Below are 27,178 nucleotides of genomic sequence, written 5' to 3'. Positions count from 1 at the left end.
GTCGGGCCGGTAGACCCGAGGCACCAGAGCGGATGGAGGCTCAGAGCCCTCCAGACCCAGACTCCGCCATGGGCCCAGTTGCTGTCCTTTTGGCCCGCGAGCCCCTCGACCTGCACCTGGCCGCCCCCACCGGCGCCCAGCCCCGGCGCCGCCACCTGTGTGCCTGTGTGTCCCTCCACAGCTCCCTCCGACAAAAGCCCCGCCCCACCACCACCCCGCCCCTCTGGCGTGTCACCGCGGTTGGGTGCGGGAGCGGGATCGAGGGCAGGGGCCGCTTCCCCGGGCCTGCCGGCCACCAGGGGCGGGGTCCTGAGCTCGGCGGGGGGTGTGGGGGCAAGGGTGGCCTTGCCGGGGCAGAGGGGCCGTGGCGACTCAATGGTGGCTCCCGGTGGCTTCGGGCCGGCTGCTGTCGGGCAGGAGGGCCGGCCCGGGCTGCGGCCGGGCTGCGCCTAGCGCCGCGTGGGCGGGCAGGACCGATGCCCAAGGGACCGCGGGCCCCGGGCCCTGAAGCCTCCGGGGCCACGTCCCTGTGAGCGACGTGCGGGATCTTGGGCGGGGCGCCAAGCGCCGAAGGGTTTGCTGGGTCACGGCCGCCCTGGGCTGGGAGGTGGTCGCCAAACCCTCCGCCGCCGCCCGATACCCGAGACCTCCGTTCCCCCTGCCTGGGCGGGCGAGGGGGCCCTGCCGGGGCGGGCCGGCCGCCAGGCTGGCGTTAAGGCGCCAGCGCCAGCGAAACTGGGCCTCAAGAGGCCGCCCGCGGCCCCCCGCCCCCGTCTACGGCCATACCACCCTGAACGCGCCCGATCTCGTCTGATCTCGGAAGCTAAGCAGGGTCGGGCCTGGTTAGTACTTGGATGGGAGACCGCCTGGGAATACCGGGTGCTGTAGGCTTTTTGCCTCCCGCTCCGCCCGCCTTCTCCTTTACTCGCCCGCGGCGGGGGCCGCCGGCTCCGCCCCCGCCGGGCCCCGCTGCAGGACCCACCTCCTCAGGCCCCTCCCACCACGGCGCGCGCCGGCGGGGGCGCTCCCCGCCGGCCCGGCCGGCCAGGCGGCCAGAAGGCGGCCCTGGAAGGCAGCCGCACCCCAGACGCTCCCGGGGTGGCTGGCCCAGACCCAGACTCCGCCGCGGGCCCAGTGGCCGTCCTTTCGGCCCGCGAGCCCCTCGACCTGCACCTGGCCGCCCCCACCGGCGCCTAGCCCCGGCGCCGCCATCTGTGTGCCGGTGTGTCCCTCCACAGCTCCCTCCGACAAAAGCCCCGCCCCACCACCACCCCGCCCCTCTGGCGTGTCACCGCGGTTGGGTGCTGGAGCGGGATCGAGGGCAGGGGCCGCTTCCCCGGGCCTGCCGGCCACCAGGGGCGGGGTCCTGAGCTCGGCGGGGGGTGTGGGGGCAAGGGTGGCCTTGCCGGGGCTGAGGGGCCGTGGCGACTCAATGGTGGCTCCCGGTGGCTTCGGGCCGGCTGCTGTCAGGCAGGAGGGCCGGCCCGGGCTGCGGCCGGGCTGCGCCTAGCTCCGCGTGGGCGGGCAGGACCGATGCCCAAGGGACCACGGGCCCCGGGGCCTGAAGCCTCCGGGGCCACGTCCCTGTGAGCGACGTGCGGGATCTTGGGCGGGGCGCCAAGCGCCGAAGGGTTTGCTGGGTCACGGCCACCCTGGGCTGGGAGGTGGTCGCCAAACCCTCCGCCGCCGCCCGATACCCGAGACCTCCGTTCCCCCTGCCTGGGCGGGCGAGGGGGCCCTGCCGGGGCGGGCCGGCCGCCAGGCTGGCGTTAAGGCGCCAGCGCCAGCGAAACTGGGCCTCAAGAGGCAGCCGTCGGCCCCCGCCCCCGTCTACGGCCATACCACCCTGAACGCGCCCGATCTCGTCTGATCTCGGAAGCTAAGCAGGGTCGGGCCTGGTTAGTACTTGGATGGGAGACCGCCTGGGAATACCGGGTGCTGTAGGCTTTTTGCCTCCCGCTCCGCCCGCCTTCTCCTTTACTCGCCCGCGGCGGGGGGGCCGCCGGCTCCGCCCCCGCCGAGCCCCGCTGCAGGCAGTAGTCAAGGTGGTTTACCTGCCCGAGCAGGAAGTTTGGGCGATGGCAGAAGTGGGAAGAAACTCTTGAGCGCAGGTTCTTGGGATCCACGGAGCAGCGCATGCACATGCGATGGGTGCCTACACAGCTGGCTTGCTTGTCTGTGGGGAAAGGCGAGATGGGTCAGGGCCTGGGTTCCTGAGGGGCTGAGAATCAAGGCAGGGATAGAAGAAAGGGGACAGGCCCACATCTCCTGAACCCACGCCGGCGCCCACTCACCTTTGTGGAAAATACGATTGAAAAGTGCCCGCAAGAATCTCTTCAGATGCCTCCAGAGTTGAGGGAAGAAGGGGAGGGGGGAGGCCGGGAGCAGGGTGAGCCCTGAAATCCAACCCTTGTCCTGTCACACCCCAGCAGCCCTCCCACCTCAGCCCCTTCAAGACCCCAGGGCTCCCCCAACCGCGCTGCACAGATCCTGCCCTGACCATAGTCACCATGTTGATCCCCACGTTGAGCAAGATGAAGCTGACCGGGATCAGAAGAATTGAGTATCCTTGCTCCTGGCATTTCCTGGGGATGGGGCCAGTGAACGGCTCGGCTCGGTAGTAGTTTCGCTCACCCATGGCCGTTGGTCCCAGGACTGCCTGGGCCCTCTGCCCTCCAGTTTTAACTGGGAGCCAGACTGGGTCATAATGGGGCAGGTGGTGAGGTCACAGTGAGGGAGGGGGATGAAAAGGAGGGCCCAGAGTGGCATTCCCTGGTAACCAGGGTCAGGTAAGCTGAGCCTGGACAGTCAAACAGGGCCTGGTGGCCGGCATACATCCCCTCGAGCGGTCATTCATTCGCTCACCGCCCGCTGACTCACTTGTTCAAATGACACATTGCGTCTCTTGGCCCCTCTTGAGACTAGGAAGACCTCGGCCTCAGAGGCCTGCTGAAGGCCTGGCTGGAGTCCAGAGCCTCAGCCTTCTTCATGCCCTTCACTGGGCCTGGAGCTGGACCTGCCCAGATGTGGAATCTCCCAGTTTGGAAGCAACGTCTTGTATGAGGCTCTCTGTGGACAGGGACAGCTGAGACACAGAGGAGGTGCCCAGAGACCAGGGGTTTGGAGTCTGCAGCTGCAGATGTACTTAGTGCATGGTATAGGACCAGGAGGGGCCTGCTGGCAGAACTGTGGCCACTAAACCAAAGGGACCCTCAGGCCAAGAAGGGGACACTGGCTTCTTATTGCAGGAAGCCAAGCGCAGGGACCCAGGCTGGCAGAAGGAGTGGCGCTTCCAAGCCACAGACCACCAATGTTTCCTGGACTCTGGCGCTCTTTATTCCTCTCTCCATGCCCTGCCGCCCCCTGCCCCTGCCCCCATTTGCTGCTGGTAAGTTCATTTTCCCAGTCTGGCTCCCGTGCAGAGAGGGCCTGGAGGCCGAGGTGGAAGGTAGCAGCGAGTTGGCCCGCGCTTGGCCCTCCTGCGGTTGCCGCTTCAGCACCAGACTGTGATACACCTGGTAGTTGGCATTGCCTCCCGGGTTCCGGCTGAGTGGCATGAAGGTGGGCGGGGGTGGAGGGTGCTCGGTAGCCTGGACGTCGGGCAGGAGGTGAGAGGGGCGGAGGAGCAGCGCTGAGCTGGGAGCCGGGGCCCGCTGGTCCGAGGCCTCGGCCAGTACCGTGAGGGAGGCGGAGGTGGCCACAGGGCGCCGCAAGGGCAGGATCTCAGCCCATTCGGCCAGCGGGTGCCGCACCTCGTGGGGATCGCGGGAGTAATCCAAGTGTCCCGTGGAGGGATGCAGGCTGCGGTTGGACTCGCTGTGAGCACAGCTGGGGAGGCTACGTCTGTGGGCCGGTGGGGTGTCGCGCTACCAGGCTTCGGGCCGGTAGACCCGAGGCACCAGAGCGGATGGAGGCTCAGAGCCCTCCAGACCCAGACTCCGCCATGGGCCCAGTTGCCGTCATTTCGGCCCGCGAGCCCCTCGACCTGCACCTGGCCGCCCCCACCGGCGCCCAGCCCCGGCGCCGCCACCTGTGTGCCGGTGTGTCCCTCCACAGCTCCCTCCGACAAAAGCCCCCCCACACCCCGCCCCTGTGGCGTGTCACCGGGGCCGGGTGCGGGAGCGGGATCGAGGGCAGGGGCCGCTTCCCCGGGCCTGCCGGCCACCAGGGGCGGGGTCCTGAGCTCGGCGGGGGGTGTGGGGGCAAGGGTGGCCTTGCCGGGGCTGAGGGGCCGTGGCGACTCAATGGTGGCTCCCGGTGGCTTCGGGCCGGCTGCTGTCAGGCAGGAGGGCCGGCCCGGGCTGCGGCCGGGCTGCGCCTAGCTCCGCGTGGGCGGGCAGGACCGATGCCCAAGGGACCACGGGCCCCGGGGCCTGAAGCCTCCGGGGCCACGTCCCTGTGAGCGACGTGCGGGATCTTGGGCGGGGCGCCAAGCGCCGAAGGGTTTGCTGGGTCACGGCCACCCTGGGCTGGGAGGTGGTCGCCAAACCCTCCGCCGCCGCCCGATACCCGAGACCTCCGTTCCCCCTGCCTGGGCGGGCGAGGGGGCCCTGCCGGGGCGGGCCGGCCGCCAGGCTGGCGTTAAGGCGCCAGCGCCAGCGAAACTGGGCCTCAAGAGGCAGCCGTCGGCCCCCGCCCCCGTCTACGGCCATACCACCCTGAACGCGCCCGATCTCGTCTGATCTCGGAAGCTAAGCAGGGTCGGGCCTGGTTAGTACTTGGATGGGAGACCGCCTGGGAATACCGGGTGCTGTAGGCTTTTTGCCTCCCGCTCCGCCCGCCTTCTCCTTTACTCGCCCGCGGCGCGGGGGCCGCCGGCTCCGCCCCCGCCGAGCCCCGCTGCAGGCAGTAGTCAAGGTGGTTTACCTGCCCGAGCAGGAAGCTTGGGCGATGGCAGAAGTGGGAAGAAACTCTTGAGCGCAGGTTCTTGGGATCCACGGAGCAGCGCATGCACATGCGATGGGTGCCTACACAGCTGGCTTGCTTGTCTGTGGGGAAAGGCGAGATGGGTCAGGGCCTGGGTTCCTGAGGGGCTGAGAATCAAGGCAGGGATAGAAGAAAGGGGACAGGCCCACATCTCCTGAACCCACGCCGGCGCCCACTCACCTTTGTGGAAAATACGATTGAAAAGTGCCCGCAAGAATCTCTTCAGATGCCTCCAGAGTTGAGGGAAGAAGGGGAGGGGGGAGGCCGGGAGCAGGGTGAGCCCTGAAATCCAACCCTTGTCCTGTCACACCCCAGCAGCCCTCCCACCTCAGCCCCTTCAAGACCCCAGGGCTCCCCCAACCGCGCTGCACAGATCCTGCCCTGACCATAGTCACCATGTTGATCCCCACGTTGAGCAAGATGAAGCTGACCGGGATCAGAAGAATTGAGTATCCTTGCTCCTGGCATTTCCTGGGGATGGGGCCAGTGAACGGCTCGGCTCGGTAGTAGTTTCGCTCACCCATGGCCGTTGGTCCCAGGACTGCCTGGGCCCTCTGCCCTCCAGTTTTAACTGGGAGCCAGACTGGGTCATAATGGGGCAGGTGGTGAGGTCACAGTGAGGGAGGGGGATGAAAAGGAGGGCCCAGAGTGGCATTCCCTGGTAACCAGGGTCAGGTAAGCTGAGCCTGGACAGTCAAACAGGGCCTGGTGGCCGGCATACATCCCCTCGAGCGGTCATTCATTCGCTCACCGCCCGCTGACTCACTTGTTCAAATGACACATTGCGTCTCTTGGCCCCTCTTGAGACTAGGAAGACCTCGGCCTCAGAGGCCTGCTGAAGGCCTGGCTGGAGTCCAGAGCCTCAGCCTTCTTCATGCCCTTCACTGGGCCTGGAGCTGGACCTGCCCAGATGTGGAATCTCCCAGTTTGGAAGCAACGTCTTGTATGAGGCTCTCTGTGGACAGGGACAGCTGAGACACAGAGGAGGTGCCCAGAGACCAGGGGTTTGGAGTCTGCAGCTGCAGATGTACTTAGTGCATGGTATAGGACCAGGAGGGGCCTGCTGGCAGAACTGTGGCCACTAAACCAAAGGGACCCTCAGGCCAAGAAGGGGACACTGGCTTCTTATTGCAGGAAGCCAAGCGCAGGGACCCAGGCTGGCAGAAGGAGTGGCGCTTCCAAGCCACAGACCACCAATGTTTCCTGGACTCTGGCGCTCTTTATTCCTGTCTCCATGCCCTGCCGCCCCCTGCCCCTGCCCCCATTTGCTGCTGGTAAGTTCATTTTCCCAGTCTGGCTCCCGTGCAGAGAGGGCCTGGAGGCCGAGGTGGAAGGTAGCAGCGAGTTGGCCCGCGCTTGGCCCTCCTGCGGTTGCCGCTTCAGCACCAGACTGTCATACACCTGGTAGTTGGCATTGCCTCCCGGGTTCCGGCTGAGTGGCATGAAGGTGGGCGGGGGTGGAGGGTGCTCGGTAGCCTGGACGTCGGGCAGGAGGTGAGAGGGGCGGAGGAGCAGCGCTGAGCTGGGAGCCGGGGCCCGCTGGTCCGAGGCCTCGGCCAGTACCGTGAGGGAGGCGGAGGTGGCCACAGGGCGCCGCAAGGGCAGGATCTCAGCCCATTCGGTCAGCGGGTGCCGCACCTCGTGGGGATCGCGGGAGTAATCCAAGTGTCCCGTGGAGGGATGCAGGCTGCGGTTGGACTCGCTGTGAGCACAGCTGGGGAGGCTACGTCTGTGGGCCGGTGGGGTGTCGCGCTACCAGGCTTCGGGCCGGTAGACCCGAGGCACCAGAGCGGATGGAGGCTCAGAGCCCTCCAGACCCAGACTCCGCCATGGGCCCAGTTGCCGTCATTTCGGCCCGCGAGCCCCTCGACCTGCACCTGGCCGCCCCCACCGGCGCCCAGCCCCGGCGCCGCCACCTGTGTGCCGGTGTGTCCCTCCACAGCTCCCTCCGACAAAAGCCCCCCCACACCCCGCCCCTGTGGCGTGTCACCGGGGCCGGGTGCGGGAGCGGGATCGAGGGCAGGGGCCGCTTCCCCGGGCCTGCCGGCCACCAGGGGCGGGGTCCTGAGCTCGGCGGGGGGTGTGGGGGCAAGGGTGGCCTTGCCGGGGCTGAGGGGCCGTGGCGACTCAATGGTGGCTCCCGGTGGCTTCGGGCCGGCTGCTGTCGGGCAGGAGGGCCGGCCCGGGCTGCGGCCGGGCTGCGCCTAGCGCCGCGTGGGCGGGCAGGGCCGATGCCCAAGGGACCGCGGGCCCCGGGCCCTGAAGCCTCCGGGGCCACGTCCCTGTGAGCGACGTGCGGGATCTTGGGCGGGGCGCCAAGCGCCGAAGGGTTTGCTGGGTCACGGCCGCCCTGGGCTGGGAGGTGGTCGCCAAACCCTCCGCCGCCGCCCGATACCCGAGACCTCCGTTCCCCCTGCCTGGGCGGGCGAGGGGGCCCTGTCGGGGCGGGCCGGCTGCCAGGCTGGCGTTAAGGCGCCAGCGCCAGCGAAACTGGGCCTCAAGAGGCAGCCGTCGGCCCCCGCCCCCGTCTACGGCCATACCACCCTGAACGCGCCCGATCTCGTCTGATCTCGGAAGCTAAGCAGGGTCGGGCCTGGTTAGTACTTGGATGGGAGACCGCCTGGGAATACCGGGTGCTGTAGGCTTTTTGCCTCCCGCTCCGCCCGCCTTCTCCTTTACTCGCCCGCGGCGGGGGCCGCCGGCTCCGCCCCCGCCGGGCCCCGCTGCAGGCCCCACCTCCTCAGGCCCCTCCCACCACGGCGCGCGCCGGCGGGGGCGCTCCCCGCCGGCCCGGCCGGCCAGGCGGCCAGAAGGCGGCCCTGGAAGGCAGCCGCACCCCAGACGCTCCCGGGGTGGCTGGCCCGGACCCAGACTCCGCCGCGGGCCCAGTGGCCGTCCTTTCGGCCCGCGAGCCCCTCGACCTGCATCTGGCCGCCCCCACCGGCGCCCAGCCCCGGCGCCGCCACCTGTGTGCCTGTGTGTCCCTCCACAGCTCCCTCCGACAAAAGCCCCGCCCCACCACCACCCCGCCCCTCTGGCGTGTCACCGCGGTTGGGTGCGGGAGCGGGATCGAGGGCAGGGGCCGCTTCCCCGGGCCTGCCGGCCACCAGGGGCGGGGTCCTGAGCTCGGCGGGGGGTGTGGGGGCAAGGGTGGCCTTGCCGGGGCAGAGGGGCCGTGGCGACTCAATGGTGGCTCCCGGTGGCTTCGGGCCGGCTGCTGTCGGGCAGGAGGGCCGGCTCGGGCTGCGGCCGGGCTGCGCCTAGCGCCGCGTGGGCGGGCAGGACCGATGCCCAAGGGACCGCGGGCCCCGGGCCCTGAAGCCTCCGGGGCCACGTCCCTGTGAGCGACGTGCGGGATCTTGGGCGGGGCGCCAAGCGCCGAAGGGTTTGCTGGGTCACGGCCGCCCTGGGCTGGGAGGTGGTCGCCAAACCCTCCGCCGCCGCCCGATACCCGAGACCTCCGTTCCCCCTGCCTGGGCGGGCGAGGGGGCCCTGCCGGGGCGGGCCGGCCGCCAGGCTGGCGTTAAGGCGCCAGCGCCAGCGAAACTGGGCCTCAAGAGGCAGCCGTCGGCCCCCGCCCCCGTCTACGGCCATACCACCCTGAACGCGCCCGATCTCGTCTGATCTCGGAAGCTAAGCAGGGTCGGGCCTGGTTAGTACTTGGATGGGAGACCGCCTGGGAATACCGGGTGCTGTAGGCTTTTTGCCTCCCGCTCCGCCCGCCTTCTCCTTTACTCGCCCGCGGCGGGGGGGCCGCCGGCTCCGCCCCCGCCGAGCCCCGCTGCAGGCAGTAGTCAAGGTGGTTTACCTGCCCGAGCAGGAAGCTTGGGCGACGGCAGAAGTGGGAAGAAACTCTTGAGCACAGGTTCTTGGGATCCACGGAGCAGCGCATGCACATGCCATGGGTGCCTACACAGCTGGCTTGCTTGTCTGTGGGGAAAGGCGAGATGGGTCAGGGCCTGGGTTCCTGAGGGGCTGAGAATCAAGGCAGGGATAGAAGAAAGGGGACAGGCCCACATCCCCTGAACCCACGCCGGCGCCCACTCACCTTTGTGGAAAATACGATTGAAAAGTGCCCGCAAGAATCTCTTCAGATGCCTCCAGAGTTGAGGGAAGAAGGGGAGGGGGGAGGCCGGGAGCAGGGTGAGCCCTGAAATCCAACCCTTGTCCTGTCACACCCCAGCAGCCCTCCCACCTCAGCCCCTTCAAGACCCCAGGGCTCCCCCAACCGCGCTGCACAGATCCTGCCCTGACCATAGTCACCATGTTGATCCCCACGTTGAGCAAGATGAAGCTGACCGGGATCAGAAGAATTGAGTATCCTTGCTCCTGGCATTTCCTGGGGATGGGGCCAGTGAACGGCTCGGCTCGGTAGTAGTTTCGCTCACCCATGGCCGTTGGTCCCAGGACTGCCTGGGCCCTCTGCCCTCCAGTTTTAACTGGGAGCCAGACTGGGTCATAATGGGGCAGGTGGTGAGGTCACAGTGAGGGAGGGGGATGAAAAGGAGGGCCCAGAGTGGCATTCCCTGGTAACCAGGGTCAGGTAAGCTGAGCCTGGACAGTCAAACAGGGCCCGGTGGCCGGCATACATCCCCTCGAGCGGTCACTCATTCGCTCACCGCCCGCTGACTCACTTGTTCAAATGACACATTGCGTCTCTTGGCCCCTCTTGAGACTAGGAAGACCTTGGCCTCAGAGGCCTGCTGAAGGCCTGGCTGGAGTCCAGAGCCTCAGCCTTCTTCATGCCCTTCACTGGGCCTGGAGCTGGACCTGCCCAGATGTGGAACCTCCCAGTTTGGAAGCAACGTCTTGTATGAGGCTCTCTGTGGACAGGGACAGCTGAGACACAGAGGAGGTGCCCAGAGACCAGGGGTTTGGAGTCTGCAGCTGCAGATGTACTTAGTGCATGGTATAGGACCAGGAGGGGCCTGCTGGCAGAACTGTGGCCACTAAACCAAAGGGACCCTCAGGCCAAGAAGGGGACACTGGCTTCTTATTGCAGGAAGCCAAGCGCAGGGACCCAGGCTGGCAGAAGGAGTGGCGCTTCCAAGCCACAGACCACCAATGTTTCCTGGACTCTGGAGCTCTTTATTCCTCTCTCCATGCCCTGCCGCCCCCTGCCCCTGCCCCCATTTGCTGCTGGTAAGTTCATTTTCCCAGTCTGGCTCCCGTGCAGAGAGGGCCTGGAGGCCGAGGTGGAAGGTAGCAGCGAGTTGGCCCGCGCTTGGCCCTCCTGCGGTTGCCGCTTCAGCACCAGACTGTCATACACACCTGGTAGTTGGCATTGCCTCCCGGGTTCCGGCTGAGTGGCATGAAGGTGGGCGGGGGTGGAGGGTGCTCGGTAGCCTGGACGTCGGGCAGGAGGTGAGAGGGGCGGAGGAGCAGCGCTGAGCTGGGAGCCGGGGCCCGCTGGTCCGAGGCCTCGGCCAGTACCGTGAGGGAGGCGGAGGTGGCCACAGGGCGCCGCAAGGGCAGGATCTCAGCCCATTCGGCCAGCGGGTGCCGCACCTCGTGGGGATCGCGGGAGTAATCCAAGTGTCCCGTGGAGGGATGCAGGCTGCGGTTGGACTCGCTGTGAGCACAGCTGGGGAGGCTACGTCTGTGGGCCGGTGGGGTGTCGCGCTACCAGGCGTCGGGCCGGTAGACCCGAGGCACCAGAGCGGATGGAGGCTCAGAGCCCTCCAGACCCAGACTCCGCCATGGGCCCAGTTGCTGTCCTTTTGGCCCGCGAGCCCCTCGACCTGCACCTGGCCGCCCCCACCGGCGCCCAGCCCCGGCGCCGCCACCTGTGTGCCTGTGTGTCCCTCCACAGCTCCCTCCGACAAAAGCCCCGCCCCACCACCACCCCGCCCCTCTGGCGTGTCACCGCGGTTGGGTGCGGGAGCGGGATCGAGGGCAGGGGCCGCTTCCCCGGGCCTGCCGGCCACCAGGGGCGGGGTCCTGAGCTCGGCGGGGGGTGTGGGGGCAAGGGTGGCCTTGCCGGGGCAGAGGGGCCGTGGCGACTCAATGGTGGCTCCCGGTGGCTTCGGGCCGGCTGCTGTCGGGCAGGAGGGCCGGCCCGGGCTGCGGCCGGGCTGCGCCTAGCGCCGCGTGGGCGGGCAGGACCGATGCCCAAGGGACCGCGGGCCCCGGGCCCTGAAGCCTCCGGGGCCACGTCCCTGTGAGCGACGTGCGGGATCTTGGGCGGGGCGCCAAGCGCCGAAGGGTTTGCTGGGTCACGGCCGCCCTGGGCTGGGAGGTGGTCGCCAAACCCTCCGCCGCCGCCCGATACCCGAGACCTCCGTTCCCCCTTCCTGGGCGGGCGAGGGGGCCCTGCCGGGGCGGGCCGGCCGCCAGGCTGGCGTTAAGGCGCCAGCGCCAGCGAAACCGGGCCTCAAGAGGCCGCCCGCGGCCCCCCGCCCCCGTCTACGGCCATACCACCCTGAACGCGCCCGATCTCGTCTGATCTCGGAAGCTAAGCAGGGTCGGGCCTGGTTAGTACTTGGATGGGAGACCGCCTGGGAATACCGGGTGCTGTAGGCTTTTTGCCTCCCGCTCCGCCCGCCTTCTCCTTTACTCGCCCGCGGCGGGGGCCGCCGGCTCCGCCCCCGCCGGGCCCCGCTGCAGGACCCACCTCCTCAGGCCCCTCCCACCATGGCGCGCGCCGGCGGGGGCGCTCCCCGCCGGCCCGGCCGGCCAGGCGGCCAGAAGGCGGCCCTGGAAGGCAGCCGCACCCCAGACGCTCCCGGGGTGGCTGGCCCAGACCCAGACTCCGCCGCGGGCCCAGTGGCCGTCCTTTCGGCCCGCGAGCCCCTCGACCTGCACCTGGCCGCCCCCACCGGCGCCTAGCCCCGGCGCCGCCATCTGTGTGCCGGTGTGTCCCTCCACAGCTCCCTCCGACAAAAGCCCCGCCCCACCACCACCCCGCCCCTCTGGCGTGTCACCGCGGTTGGGTGCTGGAGCGGGATCGAGGGCAGGGGCCGCTTCCCCGGGCCTGCCGGCCACCAGGGGCGGGGTCCTGAGCTCGGCGGGGGGTGTGGGGGCAAGGGTGGCCTTGCCGGGGCTGAGGGGCCGTGGCGACTCAATGGTGGCTCCCGGTGGCTTCGGGCCGGCTGCTGTCAGGCAGGAGGGCCGGCCCGGGCTGCGGCCGGGCTGCGCCTAGCTCCGCGTGGGCGGGCAGGACCGATGCCCAAGGGACCACGGGCGCCGGGGCTTGAAGCCTCCGGGGCCACGTCCCTGTGAGCGACGTGCGGGATCTTGGGCGGGGCGCCAAGCGCCGAAGGGTTTGCTGGGTCACGGCCGCCCTGGGCTGGGAGGTGGTCGCCAAACCCTCCGCCGCCGCCCGATACCCGAGACCTCCGTTCCCCCTGCCTGGGCGGGCGAGGGGGCCCTGCCGGGGCGGGCCGGCCGCCAGGCTGGCGTTAAGGCGCCAGCGCCAGCGAAACTGGGCCTCAAGAGGCAGCCGTCGGCCCCCGCCCCCGTCTACGGCCATACCACCCTGAACGCGCCCGATCTCGTCTGATCTCGGAAGCTAAGCAGGGTCGGGCCTGGTTAGTACTTGGATGGGAGACCGCCTGGGAATACCGGGTGCTGTAGGCTTTTTGCCTCCCGCTCCGCCCGCCTTCTCCTTTACTCGCCCGCGGCGGGGGGGCCGCCGGCTCCGCCCCCGCCGAGCCCCGCTGCAGGCAGTAGTCAAGGTGGTTTACCTGCCCGAGCAGGAAGCTTGGGCGACGGCAGAAGTGGGAAGAAACTCTTGAGCACAGGTTCTTGGGATCCACGGAGCAGCGCATGCACATGCCATGGGTGCCTACACAGCTGGCTTGCTTGTCTGTGGGGAAAGGCGAGATGGGTCAGGGCCTGGGTTCCTGAGGGGCTGAGAATCAAGGCAGGGATAGAAGAAAGGGGACAGGCCCACATCCCCTGAACCCACGCCGGCGCCCACTCACCTTTGTGGAAAATACGATTGAAAAGTGCCCGCAAGAATCTCTTCAGATGCCTCCAGAGTTGAGGGAAGAAGGGGAGGGGGGAGGCCGGGAGCAGGGTGAGCCCTGAAATCCAACCCTTGTCCTGTCACACCCCAGCAGCCCTCCCACCTCAGCCCCTTCAAGACCCCAGGGCTCCCCCAACCGCGCTGCACAGATCCTGCCCTGACCATAGTCACCATGTTGATCCCCACGTTGAGCAAGATGAAGCTGACCGGGATCAGAAGAATTGAGTATCCTTGCTCCTGGCATTTCCTGGGGATGGGGCCAGTGAACGGCTCGGCTCGGTAGTAGTTTCGCTCACCCATGGCCGTTGGTCCCAGGACTGCCTGGGCCCTCTGCCCTCCAGTTTTAACTGGGAGCCAGACTGGGTCATAATGGGGCAGGTGGTGAGGTCACAGTGAGGGAGGGGGATGAAAAGGAGGGCCCAGAGTGGCATTCCCTGGTAACCAGGGTCAGGTAAGCTGAGCCTGGACAGTCAAACAGGGCCTGGTGGCCGGCATACATCCCCTCGAGCGGTCATTCATTCGCTCACCGCCCGCTGACTCACTTGTTCAAATGACACATTGCGTCTCTTGGCCCCTCTTGAGACTAGGAAGACCTCGGCCTCAGAGGCCTGCTGAAGGCCTGGCTGGAGTCCAGAGCCTCAGCCTTCTTCATGCCCTTCACTGGGCCTGGAGCTGGACCTGCCCAGATGTGGAATCTCCCAGTTTGGAAGCAACGTCTTGTATGAGGCTCTCTGTGGACAGGGACAGCTGAGACACAGAGGAGGTGCCCAGAGACCAGGGGTTTGGAGTCTGCAGCTGCAGATGTACTTAGTGCATGGTATAGGACCAGGAGGGGCCTGCTGGCAGAACTGTGGCCACTAAACCAAAGGGACCCTCAGGCCAAGAAGGGGACACTGGCTTCTTATTGCAGGAAGCCAAGCGCAGGGACCCAGGCTGGCAGAAGGAGTGGCGCTTCCAAGCCACAGACCACCAATGTTTCCTGGACTCTGGCGCTCTTTATTCCTGTCTCCATGCCCTGCCGCCCCCTGCCCCTGCCCCCATTTGCTGCTGGTAAGTTCATTTTCCCAGTCTGGCTCCCGTGCAGAGAGGGCCTGGAGGCCGAGGTGGAAGGTAGCAGCGAGTTGGCCCGCGCTTGGCCCTCCTGCGGTTGCCGCTTCAGCACCAGACTGTCATACACCTGGTAGTTGGCATTGCCTCCCGGGTTCCGGCTGAGTGGCATGAAGGTGGGCGGGGGTGGAGGGTGCTCGGTAGCCTGGACGTCGGGCAGGAGGTGAGAGGGGCGGAGGAGCAGCGCTGAGCTGGGAGCCGGGGCCCGCTGGTCCGAGGCCTCGGCCAGTACCGTGAGGGAGGCGGAGGTGGCCACAGGGCGCCGCAAGGGCAGGATCTCAGCCCATTCGGTCAGCGGGTGCCGCACCTCGTGGGGATCGCGGGAGTAATCCAAGTGTCCCGTGGAGGGATGCAGGCTGCGGTTGGACTCGCTGTGAGCACAGCTGGGGAGGCTACGTCTGTGGGCCGGTGGGGTGTCGCGCTACCAGGCTTCGGGCCGGTAGACCCGAGGCACCAGAGCGGATGGAGGCTCAGAGCCCTCCAGACCCAGACTCCGCCATGGGCCCAGTTGCCGTCATTTCGGCCCGCGAGCCCCTCGACCTGCACCTGGCCGCCCCCACCGGCGCCCAGCCCCGGCGCCGCCACCTGTGTGCCGGTGTGTCCCTCCACAGCTCCCTCCGACAAAAGCCCCCCCACACCCCGCCCCTGTGGCGTGTCACCGGGGCCGGGTGCGGGAGCGGGATCGAGGGCAGGGGCCGCTTCCCCGGGCCTGCCGGCCACCAGGGGCGGGGTCCTGAGCTCGGCGGGGGGTGTGGGGGCAAGGGTGGCCTTGCCGGGGCTGAGGGGCCGTGGCGACTCAATGGTGGCTCCCGGTGGCTTCGGGCCGGCTGCTGTCGGGCAGGAGGGCCGGCCCGGGCTGCGGCCGGGCTGCGCCTAGCGCCGCGTGGGCGGGCAGGGCCGATGCCCAAGGGACCGCGGGCCCCGGGCCCTGAAGCCTCCGGGGCCACGTCCCTGTGAGCGACGTGCGGGATCTTGGGCGGGGCGCCAAGCGCCGAAGGGTTTGCTGGGTCACGGCCGCCCTGGGCTGGGAGGTGGTCGCCAAACCCTCCGCCGCCGCCCGATACCCGAGACCTCCGTTCCCCCTGCCTGGGCGGGCGAGGGGGCCCTGTCGGGGCGGGCCGGCTGCCAGGCTGGCGTTAAGGCGCCAGCGCCAGCGAAACTGGGCCTCAAGAGGCAGCCGTCGGCCCCCGCCCCCGTCTACGGCCATACCACCCTGAACGCGCCCGATCTCGTCTGATCTCGGAAGCTAAGCAGGGTCGGGCCTGGTTAGTACTTGGATGGGAGACCGCCTGGGAATACCGGGTGCTGTAGGCTTTTTGCCTCCCGCTCCGCCCGCCTTCTCCTTTACTCGCCCGCGGCGGGGGCCGCCGGCTCCGCCCCCGCCGGGCCCCGCTGCAGGCCCCACCTCCTCAGGCCCCTCCCACCACGGCGCGCGCCGGCGGGGGCGCTCCCCGCCGGCCCGGCCGGCCAGGCGGCCAGAAGGCGGCCCTGGAAGGCAGCCGCACCCCAGACGCTCCCGGGGTGGCTGGCCCGGACCCAGACTCCGCCGCGGGCCCAGTGGCCGTCCTTTCGGCCCGCGAGCCCCTCGACCTGCATCTGGCCGCCCCCACCGGCGCCCAGCCCCGGCGCCGCCACCTGTGTGCCTGTGTGTCCCTCCACAGCTCCCTCCGACAAAAGCCCCGCCCCACCACCACCCCGCCCCTCTGGCGTGTCACCGCGGTTGGGTGCGGGAGCGGGATCGAGGGCAGGGGCCGCTTCCCCGGGCCTGCCGGCCACCAGGGGCGGGGTCCTGAGCTCGGCGGGGGGTGTGGGGGCAAGGGTGGCCTTGCCGGGGCAGAGGGGCCGTGGCGACTCAATGGTGGCTCCCGGTGGCTTCGGGCCGGCTGCTGTCGGGCAGGAGGGCCGGCTCGGGCTGCGGCCGGGCTGCGCCTAGCGCCGCGTGGGCGGGCAGGACCGATGCCCAAGGGACCGCGGGCCCCGGGCCCTGAAGCCTCCGGGGCCACGTCCCTGTGAGCGACGTGCGGGATCTTGGGCGGGGCGCCAAGCGCCGAAGGGTTTGCTGGGTCACGGCCGCCCTGGGCTGGGAGGTGGTCGCCAAACCCTCCGCCGCCGCCCGATACCCGAGACCTCCGTTCCCCCTGCCTGGGCGGGCGAGGGGGCCCTGCCGGGGCGGGCCGGCCGCCAGGCTGGCGTTAAGGCGCCAGCGCCAGCGAAACTGGGCCTCAAGAGGCAGCCGTCGGCCCCCGCCCCCGTCTACGGCCATACCACCCTGAACGCGCCCGATCTCGTCTGATCTCGGAAGCTAAGCAGGGTCGGGCCTGGTTAGTACTTGGATGGGAGACCGCCTGGGAATACCGGGTGCTGTAGGCTTTTTGCCTCCCGCTCCGCCCGCCTTCTCCTTTACTCGCCCGCGGCGGGGGGGCCGCCGGCTCCGCCCCCGCCGAGCCCCGCTGCAGGCAGTAGTCAAGGTGGTTTACCTGCCCGAGCAGGAAGCTTGGGCGACGGCAGAAGTGGGAAGAAACTCTTGAGCACAGGTTCTTGGGATCCACGGAGCAGCGCATGCACATGCCATGGGTGCCTACACAGCTGGCTTGCTTGTCTGTGGGGAAAGGCGAGATGGGTCAGGGCCTGGGTTCCTGAGGGGCTGAGAATCAAGGCAGGGATAGAAGAAAGGGGACAGGCCCACATCCCCTGAACCCACGCCGGCGCCCACTCACCTTTGTGGAAAATACGATTGAAAAGTGCCCGCAAGAATCTCTTCAGATGCCTCCAGAGTTGAGGGAAGAAGGGGAGGGGGGAGGCCGGGAGCAGGGTGAGCCCTGAAATCCAACCCTTGTCCTGTCACACCCCAGCAGCCCTCCCACCTCAGCCCCTTCAAGACCCCAGGGCTCCCCCAACCGCGCTGCACAGATCCTGCCCTGACCATAGTCACCATGTTGATCCCCACGTTGAGCAAGATGAAGCTGACCGGGATCAGAAGAATTGAGTATCCTTGCTCCTGGCATTTCCTGGGGATGGGGCCAGTGAACGGCTCGGCTCGGTAGTAGTTTCGCTCACCCATGGCCGTTGGTCCCAGGACTGCCTGGGCCCTCTGCCCTCCAGTTTTAACTGGGAGCCAGACTGGGTCATAATGGGGCAGGTGGTGAGGTCACAGTGAGGGAGGGGGATGAAAAGGAGGGCCCAGAGTGGCATTCCCTGGTAACCAGGGTCAGGTAAGCTGAGCCTGGACAGTCAAACAGGGCCCGGTGGCCGGCATACATCCCCTCGAGCGGTCACTCATTCGCTCACCGCCCGCTGACTCACTTGTTCAAATGACACATTGCGTCTCTTGGCCCCTCTTGAGACTAGGAAGACCTTGGCCTCAGAGGCCTGCTGAAGGCCTGGCTGGAGTCCAGAGCCTCAGCCTTCTTCATGCCCTTCACTGGGCCTGGAGCTGGACCTGCCCAGATGTGGAACCTCCCAGTTTGGAAGCAACGTCTTGTATGAGGCTCTCTGTGGACAGGGACAGCTGAGACACAGAGGAGGTGCCCAGAGACCAGGGGTTTGGAGTCTGCAGCTGCAGATGTACTTAGTGCATGGTATAGGACCAGGAGGGGCCTGCTGGCAGAACTGTGGCCACTAAACCAAAGGGACCCTCAGGCCAAGAAGGGGACACTGGCTTCTTATTGCAGGAAGCCAAGCGCAGGGACCCAGGCTGGCAGAAGGAGTGGCGCTTCCAAGCCACAGACCACCAATGTTTCCTGGACTCTGGAGCTCTTTATTCCTCTCTCCATGCCCTGCCGCCCCCTGCCCCTGCCCCCATTTGCTGCTGGTAAGTTCATTTTCCCAGTCTGGCTCCCGTGCAGAGAGGGCCTGGAGGCCGAGGTGGAAGGTAGCAGCGAGTTGGCCCGCGCTTGGCCCTCCTGCGGTTGCCGCTTCAGCACCAGACTGTCATACACACCTGGTAGTTGGCATTGCCTCCCGGGTTCCGGCTGAGTGGCATGAAGGTGGGCGGGGGTGGAGGGTGCTCGGTAGCCTGGACGTCGGGCAGGAGGTGAGAGGGGCGGAGGAGCAGCGCTGAGCTGGGAGCCGGGGCCCGCTGGTCCGAGGCCTCGGCCAGTACCGTGAGGGAGGCGGAGGTGGCCACAGGGCGCCGCAAGGGCAGGATCTCAGCCCATTCGGCCAGCGGGTGCCGCACCTCGTGGGGATCGCGGGAGTAATCCAAGTGTCCCGTGGAGGGATGCAGGCTGCGGTTGGACTCGCTGTGAGCACAGCTGGGGAGGCTACGTCTGTGGGCCGGTGGGGTGTCGCGCTACCAGGCGTCGGGCCGGTAGACCCGAGGCACCAGAGCGGATGGAGGCTCAGAGCCCTCCAGACCCAGACTCCGCCATGGGCCCAGTTGCTGTCCTTTTGGCCCGCGAGCCCCTCGACCTGCACCTGGCCGCCCCCACCGGCGCCCAGCCCCGGCGCCGCCACCTGTGTGCCTGTGTGTCCCTCCACAGCTCCCTCCGACAAAAGCCCCGCCCCACCACCACCCCGCCCCTCTGGCGTGTCACCGCGGTTGGGTGCGGGAGCGGGATCGAGGGCAGGGGCCGCTTCCCCGGGCCTGCCGGCCACCAGGGGCGGGGTCCTGAGCTCGGCGGGGGGTGTGGGGGCAAGGGTGGCCTTGCCGGGGCAGAGGGGCCGTGGCGACTCAATGGTGGCTCCCGGTGGCTTCGGGCCGGCTGCTGTCGGGCAGGAGGGCCGGCCCGGGCTGCGGCCGGGCTGCGCCTAGCGCCGCGTGGGCGGGCAGGACCGATGCCCAAGGGACCGCGGGCCCCGGGCCCTGAAGCCTCCGGGGCCACGTCCCTGTGAGCGACGTGCGGGATCTTGGGCGGGGCGCCAAGCGCCGAAGGGTTTGCTGGGTCACGGCCGCCCTGGGCTGGGAGGTGGTCGCCAAACCCTCCGCCGCCGCCCGATACCCGAGACCTCCGTTCCCCCTTCCTGGGCGGGCGAGGGGGCCCTGCCGGGGCGGGCCGGCCGCCAGGCTGGCGTTAAGGCGCCAGCGCCAGCGAAACCGGGCCTCAAGAGGCCGCCCGCGGCCCCCCGCCCCCGTCTACGGCCATACCACCCTGAACGCGCCCGATCTCGTCTGATCTCGGAAGCTAAGCAGGGTCGGGCCTGGTTAGTACTTGGATGGGAGACCGCCTGGGAATACCGGGTGCTGTAGGCTTTTTGCCTCCCGCTCCGCCCGCCTTCTCCTTTACTCGCCCGCGGCGGGGGCCGCCGGCTCCGCCCCCGCCGGGCCCCGCTGCAGGACCCACCTCCTCAGGCCCCTCCCACCACGGCGCGCGCCGGCGGGGGCGCTCCCCGCCGGCCCGGCCGGCCAGGCGGCCAGAAGGCGGCCCTGGAAGGCAGCCGCACCCCAGACGCTCCCGGGGTGGCTGGCCCAGACCCAGACTCCGCCGCGGGCCCAGTGGCCGTCCTTTCGGCCCGCGAGCCCCTCGACCTGCACCTGGCCGCCCCCACCGGCGCCTAGCCCCGGCGCCGCCATCTGTGTGCCGGTGTGTCCCTCCACAGCTCCCTCCGACAAAAGCCCCGCCCCACCACCACCCCGCCCCTCTGGCGTGTCACCGCGGTTGGGTGCTGGAGCGGGATCGAGGGCAGGGGCCGCTTCCCCGGGCCTGCCGGCCACCAGGGGCGGGGTCCTGAGCTCGGCGGGGGGTGTGGGGGCAAGGGTGGCCTTGCCGGGGCTGAGGGGCCGTGGCGACTCAATGGTGGCTCCCGGTGGCTTCGGGCCGGCTGCTGTCAGGCAGGAGGGCCGGCCCGGGCTGCGGCCGGGCTGCGCCTAGCTCCGCGTGGGCGGGCAGGACCGATGCCCAAGGGACCACGGGCGCCAGGGCTTGAAGCCTCCGGGGCCACGTCCCTGTGAGCGACGTGCGGGATCTTGGGCGGGGCGCCAAGCGCCGAAGGGTTTGCTGGGTCACGGCCGCCCTGGGCTGGGAGGTGGTCGCCAAACCCTCCGCCGCCGCCCGATACCCGAGACCTCCGTTCCCCCTGCCTGGGCGGGCGAGGGGGCCCTGCCGGGGCGGGCCGGCCGCCAGGCTGGCGTTAAGGCGCCAGCGCCAGCGAAACTGGGCCTCAAGAGGCAGCCGTCGGCCCCCGCCCCCGTCTACGGCCATACCACCCTGAACGCGCCCGATCTCGTCTGATCTCGGAAGCTAAGCAGGGTCGGGCCTGGTTAGTACTTGGATGGGAGACCGCCTGGGAATACCGGGTGCTGTAGGCTTTTTGCCTCCCGCTCCGCCCGCCTTCTCCTTTACTCGCCCGCGGCGGGGGGGCCGCCGGCTCCGCCCCCGCCGAGCCCCGCTGCAGGCAGTAGTCAAGGTGGTTTACCTGCCCGAGCAGGAAGCTTGGGCGACGGCAGAAGTGGGAAGAAACTCTTGAGCACAGGTTCTTGGGATCCACGGAGCAGCGCATGCACATGCCATGGGTGCCTACACAGCTGGCTTGCTTGTCTGTGGGGAAAGGCGAGATGGGTCAGGGCCTGGGTTCCTGAGGGGCTGAGAATCAAGGCAGGGATAGAAGAAAGGGGACAGGCCCACATCCCCTGAACCCACGCCGGCGCCCACTCACCTTTGTGGAAAATACGATTGAAAAGTGCCCGCAAGAATCTCTTCAGATGCCTCCAGAGTTGAGGGAAGAAGGGGAGGGGGGAGGCCGGGAGCAGGGTGAGCCCTGAAATCCAACCCTTGTCCTGTCACACCCCAGCAGCCCTCCCACCTCAGCCCCTTCAAGACCCCAGGGCTCCCCCAACCGCGCTGCACAGATCCTGCCCTGACCATAGTCACCATGTTGATCCCCACGTTGAGCAAGATGAAGCTGACCGGGATCAGAAGAATTGAGTATCCTTGCTCCTGGCATTTCCTGGGGATGGGGCCAGTGAACGGCTCGGCTCGGTAGTAGTTTCGCTCACCCATGGCCGTTGGTCCCAGGACTGCCTGGGCCCTCTGCCCTCCAGTTTTAACTGGGAGCCAGACTGGGTCATAATGGGGCAGGTGGTGAGGTCACAGTGAGGGAGGGGGATGAAAAGGAGGGCCCAGAGTGGCATTCCCTGGTAACCAGGGTCAGGTAAGCTGAGCCTGGACAGTCAAACAGGGCCCGGTGGCCGGCATACATCCCCTCGAGCGGTCACTCATTCGCTCACCGCCCGCTGACTCACTTGTTCAAATGACACATTGCGTCTCTTGGCCCCTCTTGAGACTAGGAAGACCTTGGCCTCAGAGGCCTGCTGAAGGCCTGGCTGGAGTCCAGAGCCTCAGCCTTCTTCATGCCCTTCACTGGGCCTGGAGCTGGACCTGCCCAGATGTGGAACCTCCCAGTTTGGAAGCAACGTCTTGTATGAGGCTCTCTGTGGACAGGGACAGCTGAGACACAGAGGAGGTGCCCAGAGACCAGGGGTTTGGAGTCTGCAGCTGCAGATGTACTTAGTGCATGGTATAGGACCAGGAGGGGCCTGCTGGCAGAACTGTGGCCACTAAACCAAAGGGACCCTCAGGCCAAGAAGGGGACACTGGCTTCTTATTGCAGGAAGCCAAGCGCAGGGACCCAGGCTGGCAGAAGGAGTGGCGCTTCCAAGCCACAGACCACCAATGTTTCCTGGACTCTGGAGCTCTTTATTCCTCTCTCCATGCCCTGCCGCCCCCTGCCCCTGCCCCCATTTGCTGCTGGTAAGTTCATTTTCCCAGTCTGGCTCCCGTGCAGAGAGGGCCTGGAGGCCGAGGTGGAAGGTAGCAGCGAGTTGGCCCGCGCTTGGCCCTCCTGCGGTTGCCGCTTCAGCACCAGACTGTCATACACCTGGTAGTTGGCATTGCCTCCCGGGTTCCGGCTGAGTGGCATGAAGGTGGGCGGGGGTGGAGGGTGCTCGGTAGCCTGGACGTCGGGCAGGAGGTGAGAGGGGCGGAGGAGCAGCGCTGAGCTGGGAGCCGGGGCCCGCTGGTCCGAGGCCTCGGCCAGTACCGTGAGGGAGGCGGAGGTGGCCACAGGGCGCCGCAAGGGCAGGATCTCAGCCCATTCGGCCAGCGGGTGCCGCACCTCGTGGGGATCGCGGGAGTAATCCAAGTGTCCCGTGGAGGGATGCAGGCTGCGGTTGGACTCGCTGTGAGCACAGCTGGGGAGGCTACGTCTGTGGGCCGGTGGGGTGTCGCGCTACCAGGCGTCGGGCCGGTAGACCCGAGGCACCAGAGCGGATGGAGGCTCAGAGCCCTCCAGACCCAGACTCCGCCATGGGCCCAGTTGCTGTCCTTTTGGCCCGCGAGCCCCTCGACCTGCACCTGGCCGCCCCCACCGGCGCCCAGCCCCGGCGCCGCCACCTGTGTGCCTGTGTGTCCCTCCACAGCTCCCTCCGACAAAAGCCCCGCCCCACCACCACACCGCCCCTCTGGCGTGTCACCGCGGTTGGGTGCGGGAGCGGGATCGAGGGCAGGGGCCGCTTCCCCGGGCCTGCCGGCCACCAGGGGCGGGGTCCTGAGCTCGGCGGGGGGTGTGGGGGCAAGGGTGGCCTTGCCGGGGCAGAGGGGCCGTGGCGACTCAATGGTGGCTCCCGGTGGCTTCGGGCCGGCTGCTGTCGGGCAGGAGGGCCGGCCCGGGCTGCGGCCGGGCTGCGCCTAGCGCCGCGTGGGCGGGCAGGACCGATGCCCAAGGGACCGCGGGCCCCGGGCCCTGAAGCCTCCGGGGCCACGTCCCTGTGAGCGACGTGCGGGATCTTGGGCGGGGCGCCAAGCGCCGAAGGGTTTGCTGGGTCACGGCCGCCCTGGGCTGGGAGGTGGTCGCCAAACCCTCCGCCGCCGCCCGATACCCGAGACCTCCGTTCCCCCTGCCTGGGCGGGCGAGGGGGCCCTGCCGGGGCGGGCCGGCCGCCAGGCTGGCGTTAAGGCGCCAGCGCCAGCGAAACTGGGCCTCAAGAGGCCGCCCGCGGCCCCCCGCCCCCGTCTACGGCCATACCACCCTGAACGCGCCCGATCTCGTCTGATCTCGGAAGCTAAGCAGGGTCGGGCCTGGTTAGTACTTGGATGGGAGACCGCCTGGGAATACCGGGTGCTGTAGGCTTTTTGCCTCCCGCTCCGCCCGCCTTCTCCTTTACTCGCCCGCGGCGGGGGCCGCCGGCTCCGCCCCCGCCGGGCCCCGCTGCAGGACCCACCTCCTCAGGCCCCTCCCACCACGGCGCGCGCCGGCGGGGGCGCTCCCCGCCGGCCCGGCCGGCCAGGCGGCCAGAAGGCGGCCCTGGAAGGCAGCCGCACCCCAGACGCTCCCGGGGTGGCTGGCCCAGACCCAGACTCCGCCGCGGGCCCAGTGGCCGTCCTTTCGGCCCGCGAGCCCCTCGACCTGCACCTGGCCGCCCCCACCGGCGCCTAGCCCCGGCGCCGCCATCTGTGTGCCGGTGTGTCCCTCCACAGCTCCCTCCGACAAAAGCCCCGCCCCACCACCACCCCGCCCCTCTGGCGTGTCACCGCGGTTGGGTGCTGGAGCGGGATCGAGGGCAGGGGCCGCTTCCCCGGGCCTGCCGGCCACCAGGGGCGGGGTCCTGAGCTCGGCGGGGGGTGTGGGGGCAAGGGTGGCCTTGCCGGGGCTGAGGGGCCGTGGCGACTCAATGGTGGCTCCCGGTGGCTTCGGGCCGGCTGCTGTCAGTCAGGAGGGCCGGCCCGGGCTGCGGCCGGGCTGCGCCTAGCTCCGCGTGGGCGGGCAGGACCGATGCCCAAGGGACCACGGGCGCCGGGGCCTGAAGCCTCCGGGGCCACGTCCCTGTGAGCGACGTGCGGGATCTTGGGCGGGGCGCCAAGCGCCGAAGGGTTTGCTGGGTCACGGCCGCCCTGGGCTGGGAGGTGGTCGCCAAACCCTCCGCCGCCGCCCGATACCCGAGACCTCCGTTCCCCCTGCCTGGGCGGGCGAGGGGGCCCTGCCGGGGCGGGCCGGCCGCCAGGCTGGCGTTAAGGCGCCAGCGCCAGCGAAACTGGGCCTCAAGAGGCAGCCGTCGGCCCCCGCCCCCGTCTACGGCCATACCACCCTGAACGCGCCCGATCTCGTCTGATCTCGGAAGCTAAGCAGGGTCGGGCCTGGTTAGTACTTGGATGGGAGACCGCCTGGGAATACCGGGTGCTGTAGGCTTTTTGCCTCCCCCTCCGCCCGCCTTCTCCTTTACTCGCCCGCGGCGGGGGGGCCGCCGGCTCCGCCCCCGCCGAGCCCCGCTGCAGGCAGTAGTCAAGGTGGTTTACCTGCCCGAGCAGGAAGCTTGGGCGACGGCAGAAGTGGGAAGAAACTCTTGAGCACAGGTTCTTGGGATCCACGGAGCAGCGCATGCACATGCCATGGGTGCCTACACAGCTGGCTTGCTTGTCTGTGGGGAAAGGCGAGATGGGTCAGGGCCTGGGTTCCTGAGGGGCTGAGAATCAAGGCAGGGATAGAAGAAAGGGGACAGGCCCACATCCCCTGAACCCACGCCGGCGCCCACTCACCTTTGTGGAAAATACGATTGAAAAGTGCCCGCAAGAATCTCTTCAGATGCCTCCAGAGTTGAGGGAAGAAGGGGAGGGGGGAGGCCGGGAGCAGGGTGAGCCCTGAAATCCAACCCTTGTCCTGTCACACCCCAGCAGCCCTCCCACCTCAGCCCCTTCAAGACCCCAGGGCTCCCCCAACCGCGCTGCACAGATCCTGCCCTGACCATAGTCACCATGTTGATCCCCACGTTGAGCAAGATGAAGCTGACCGGGATCAGAAGAATTGAGTATCCTTGCTCCTGGCATTTCCTGGGGATGGGGCCAGTGAACGGCTCGGCTCGGTAGTAGTTTCGCTCACCCATGGCCGTTGGTCCCAGGACTGCCTGGGCCCTCTGCCCTCCAGTTTTAACTGGGAGCCAGACTGGGTCATAATGGGGCAGGTGGTGAGGTCACAGTGAGGGAGGGGGATGAAAAGGAGGGCCCAGAGTGGCATTCCCTGGTAACCAGGGTCAGGTAAGCTGAGCCTGGACAGTCAAACAGGGCCCGGTGGCCGGCATACATCCCCTCGAGCGGTCACTCATTCGCTCACTGCCCGCTGACTCACTTGTTCAAATGACACATTGCGTCTCTTGGCCCCTCTTGAGACTAGGAAGACCTTGGCCTCAGAGGCCTGCTGAAGGCCTGGCTGGAGTCCAGAGCCTCAGCCTTCTTCATGCCCTTCACTGGGCCTGGAGCTGGACCTGCCCAGATGTGGAACCTCCCAGTTTGGAAGCAACGTCTTGTATGAGGCTCTCTGTGGACAGGGACAGCTGAGACACAGAGGAGGTGCCCAGAGACCAGGGGTTTGGAGTCTGCAGCTGCAGATGTACTTAGTGCATGGTATAGGACCAGGAGGGGCCTGCTGGCAGAACTGTGGCCACTAAACCAAAGGGACCCTCAGGCCAAGAAGGGGACACTGGCTTCTTATTGCAGGAAGCCAAGCGCAGGGACCCAGGCTGGCAGAAGGAGTGGCGCTTCCAAGCCACAGACCACCAATGTTTCCTGGACTCTGGAGCTCTTTATTCCTCTCTCCATGCCCTGCCGCCCCCTGCCCCTGCCCCCATTTGCTGCTGGTAAGTTCATTTTCCCAGTCTGGCTCCCGTGCAGAGAGGGCCTGGAGGCCGAGGTGGAAGGTAGCAGCGAGTTGGCCCGCGCTTGGCCCTCCTGCGGTTGCCGCTTCAGCACCAGACTGTCATACACACCTGGTAGTTGGCATTGCCTCCCGGGTTCCGGCTGAGTGGCATGAAGGTGGGCGGGGGTGGAGGGTGCTCGGTAGCCTGGACGTCGGGCAGGAGGTGAGAGGGGCGGAGGAGCAGCGCTGAGCTGGGAGCCGGGGCCCGCTGGTCCGAGGCCTCGGCCAGTACCGTGAGGGAGGCGGAGGTGGCCACAGGGCGCCGCAAGGGCAGGATCTCAGCCCATTCGGCCAGCGGGTGCCGCACCTCGTGGGGATCGCGGGAGTAATCCAAGTGTCCCGTGGAGGGATGCAGGCTGCGGTTGGACTCGCTGTGAGCACAGCTGGGGAGGCTACGTCTGTGGGCCGGTGGGGTGTCGCGCTACCAGGCGTCGGGCCGGTAGACCCGAGGCACCAGAGCGGATGGAGGCTCAGAGCCCTCCAGACCCAGACTCCGCCATGGGCCCAGTTGCTGTCCTTTTGGCCCGCGAGCCCCTCGACCTGCACCTGGCCGCCCCCACCGGCGCCCAGCCCCGGCGCCGCCACCTGTGTGCCTGTGTGTCCCTCCACAGCTCCCTCCGACAAAAGCCCCGCCCCACCACCACCCCGCCCCTCTGGCGTGTCACCGCGGTTGGGTGCGGGAGCGGGATCGAGGGCAGGGGCCGCTTCCCCGGGCCTGCCGGCCACCAGGGGCGGGGTCCTGAGCTCGGCGGGGGGTGTGGGGGCAAGGGTGGCCTTGCCGGGGCAGAGGGGCCGTGGCGACTCAATGGTGGCTCCCGGTGGCTTCGGGCCGGCTGCTGTCGGGCAGGAGGGCCGGCCCGGGCTGCGGCCGGGCTGCGCCTAGCGCCGCGTGGGCGGGCAGGACCGATGCCCAAGGGACCGCGGGCCCCGGGCCCTGAAGCCTCCGGGGCCACGTCCCTGTGAGCGACGTGCGGGATCTTGGGCGGGGCGCCAAGCGCCGAAGGGTTTGCTGGGTCACGGCCGCCCTGGGCTGGGAGGTGGTCGCCAAACCCTCCGCCGCCGCCCGATACCCGAGACCTCCGTTCCCCCTGCCTGGGCGGGCGAGGGGGCCCTGCCGGGGCGGGCCGGCCGCCAGGCTGGCGTTAAGGCGCCAGCGCCAGCGAAACTGGGCCTCAAGAGGCCGCCCGCGGCCCCCCGCCCCCGTCTACGGCCATACCACCCTGAACGCGCCCGATCTCGTCTGATCTCGGAAGCTAAGCAGGGTCGGGCCTGGTTAGTACTTGGATGGGAGACCGCCTGGGAATACCGGGTGCTGTAGGCTTTTTGCCTCCCGCTCCGCCCGCCTTCTCCTTTACTCGCCCGCGGCGGGGGCCGCCGGCTCCGCCCCCGCCGGGCCCCGCTGCAGGACCCACCTCCTCAGGCCCCTCCCACCACGGCGCGCGCCGGCGGGGGCGCTCCCCGCCGGCCCGGCCGGCCAGGCGGCCAGAAGGCGGCCCTGGAAGGCAGCCGCACCCCAGACGCTCCCGGGGTGGCTGGCCCAGACCCAGACTCCGC

At 68.7% G+C, this 27,178-nt stretch overlaps 14 non-coding genes across 14 annotated transcripts; all 14 read left to right on the top strand.

The window, feature by feature from the left end:
* The first annotated feature begins 772 nt into the window (after positions 1–772).
* Positions 773–891, top strand: LOC137213953 (5S ribosomal RNA). Its single transcript, XR_010938571.1, has one exon. It is a non-coding gene; the product is annotated as a 5S ribosomal RNA (ribosomal RNA).
* Positions 892–1,828: 937 nt separating this feature from the next.
* On the top strand, positions 1,829–1,947 carry LOC137213952 (5S ribosomal RNA). Its single transcript, XR_010938570.1, has one exon. It is a non-coding gene; the product is annotated as a 5S ribosomal RNA (ribosomal RNA).
* Positions 1,948–4,640: 2,693 nt separating this feature from the next.
* Positions 4,641–4,759, top strand: LOC137213951 (5S ribosomal RNA). Its single transcript, XR_010938569.1, has one exon. It is a non-coding gene; the product is annotated as a 5S ribosomal RNA (ribosomal RNA).
* A 2,693-nt stretch (positions 4,760–7,452) lies between these two features.
* On the top strand, positions 7,453–7,571 carry LOC137213949 (5S ribosomal RNA). The gene has a single exon (XR_010938567.1). It is a non-coding gene; the product is annotated as a 5S ribosomal RNA (ribosomal RNA).
* Positions 7,572–8,508: 937 nt separating this feature from the next.
* Positions 8,509–8,627, top strand: LOC137213948 (5S ribosomal RNA). The gene has a single exon (XR_010938566.1). It is a non-coding gene; the product is annotated as a 5S ribosomal RNA (ribosomal RNA).
* A 2,702-nt stretch (positions 8,628–11,329) lies between these two features.
* On the top strand, positions 11,330–11,448 carry LOC137213946 (5S ribosomal RNA). Its single transcript, XR_010938565.1, has one exon. It is a non-coding gene; the product is annotated as a 5S ribosomal RNA (ribosomal RNA).
* A 937-nt stretch (positions 11,449–12,385) lies between these two features.
* On the top strand, positions 12,386–12,504 carry LOC137213945 (5S ribosomal RNA). The gene has a single exon (XR_010938564.1). It is a non-coding gene; the product is annotated as a 5S ribosomal RNA (ribosomal RNA).
* A 2,693-nt stretch (positions 12,505–15,197) lies between these two features.
* LOC137213944 (5S ribosomal RNA) lies at positions 15,198–15,316 on the top strand. Its single transcript, XR_010938563.1, has one exon. It is a non-coding gene; the product is annotated as a 5S ribosomal RNA (ribosomal RNA).
* A 937-nt stretch (positions 15,317–16,253) lies between these two features.
* LOC137213943 (5S ribosomal RNA) lies at positions 16,254–16,372 on the top strand. The gene has a single exon (XR_010938562.1). It is a non-coding gene; the product is annotated as a 5S ribosomal RNA (ribosomal RNA).
* Positions 16,373–19,074: 2,702 nt separating this feature from the next.
* Positions 19,075–19,193, top strand: LOC137213942 (5S ribosomal RNA). Its single transcript, XR_010938561.1, has one exon. It is a non-coding gene; the product is annotated as a 5S ribosomal RNA (ribosomal RNA).
* A 937-nt stretch (positions 19,194–20,130) lies between these two features.
* LOC137213941 (5S ribosomal RNA) lies at positions 20,131–20,249 on the top strand. The gene has a single exon (XR_010938560.1). It is a non-coding gene; the product is annotated as a 5S ribosomal RNA (ribosomal RNA).
* Positions 20,250–22,949: 2,700 nt separating this feature from the next.
* LOC137213940 (5S ribosomal RNA) lies at positions 22,950–23,068 on the top strand. Its single transcript, XR_010938559.1, has one exon. It is a non-coding gene; the product is annotated as a 5S ribosomal RNA (ribosomal RNA).
* A 937-nt stretch (positions 23,069–24,005) lies between these two features.
* On the top strand, positions 24,006–24,124 carry LOC137213939 (5S ribosomal RNA). The gene has a single exon (XR_010938558.1). It is a non-coding gene; the product is annotated as a 5S ribosomal RNA (ribosomal RNA).
* A 2,702-nt stretch (positions 24,125–26,826) lies between these two features.
* On the top strand, positions 26,827–26,945 carry LOC137213937 (5S ribosomal RNA). The gene has a single exon (XR_010938556.1). It is a non-coding gene; the product is annotated as a 5S ribosomal RNA (ribosomal RNA).
* Positions 26,946–27,178: the final 233 nt, after the last annotated feature.

Source organism: Pseudorca crassidens, chromosome 19 (genome assembly GCF_039906515.1).
Source record: "Pseudorca crassidens isolate mPseCra1 chromosome 19, mPseCra1.hap1, whole genome shotgun sequence".
In the NCBI taxonomy this organism is placed as follows: domain Eukaryota; kingdom Metazoa; phylum Chordata; class Mammalia; order Artiodactyla; family Delphinidae; genus Pseudorca; species Pseudorca crassidens.
This window is presented reverse-complemented; position numbering and strand designations above follow the sequence as displayed.